Genomic DNA, 353 nt, shown 5'->3' with positions numbered 1-353 from the left:
GAATGGGTTTCCACCCTCCCAGCAGGGATGGGATTCCAAGCTGTCCCTCCCTGCTGGCCCTGCAGGCAGTGCCCACCCTGGGAGCACAGCCATGGCACCCAGCAGCTGCAGGGCAGTGCAGAACCAGCACCCCAAGCCCAGTGGGTGCAGTGCCAGCAGCAGGGCTGTCCCTGTGTCACTGACCCCAGTGTGTGCAGTGCCAGCAGCAGGGCTGTCCCTGTGTCACTCATCCCAGTGTGTGCAGTGCCAGCAGCAGCAGGGCTGTCCCTGTGTCACTGACCCCAGTGTGTGCAGTGCCAGCAGCAGGGCTGTCCCTGTGTCACTCACCCCAGTGTGTGCAGTGCCAGCAGCAG

At 64.6% G+C, this 353-nt stretch overlaps 1 protein-coding gene across 1 annotated transcript in view; it reads right to left on the bottom strand.

Annotated features, from left to right (window-relative positions):
- The window catches only part of RIPOR3 (RIPOR family member 3), a 42,457-nt gene that overhangs the window by 21,378 nt on the left and 20,726 nt on the right, over positions 1-353 (bottom strand). The gene's annotated exons all lie outside the window — the stretch shown is intronic.

The sequence above is a fragment of the Geospiza fortis genome, unplaced genomic scaffold, assembly GCF_000277835.1.
Source record: "Geospiza fortis unplaced genomic scaffold, GeoFor_1.0 scaffold361, whole genome shotgun sequence".
In the NCBI taxonomy this organism is placed as follows: Eukaryota; Metazoa; Chordata; class Aves; order Passeriformes; family Thraupidae; genus Geospiza; species Geospiza fortis.
Note: the sequence above shows the minus strand (reverse complement) of the source record. Positions and strands in the feature narration are given on the sequence as shown.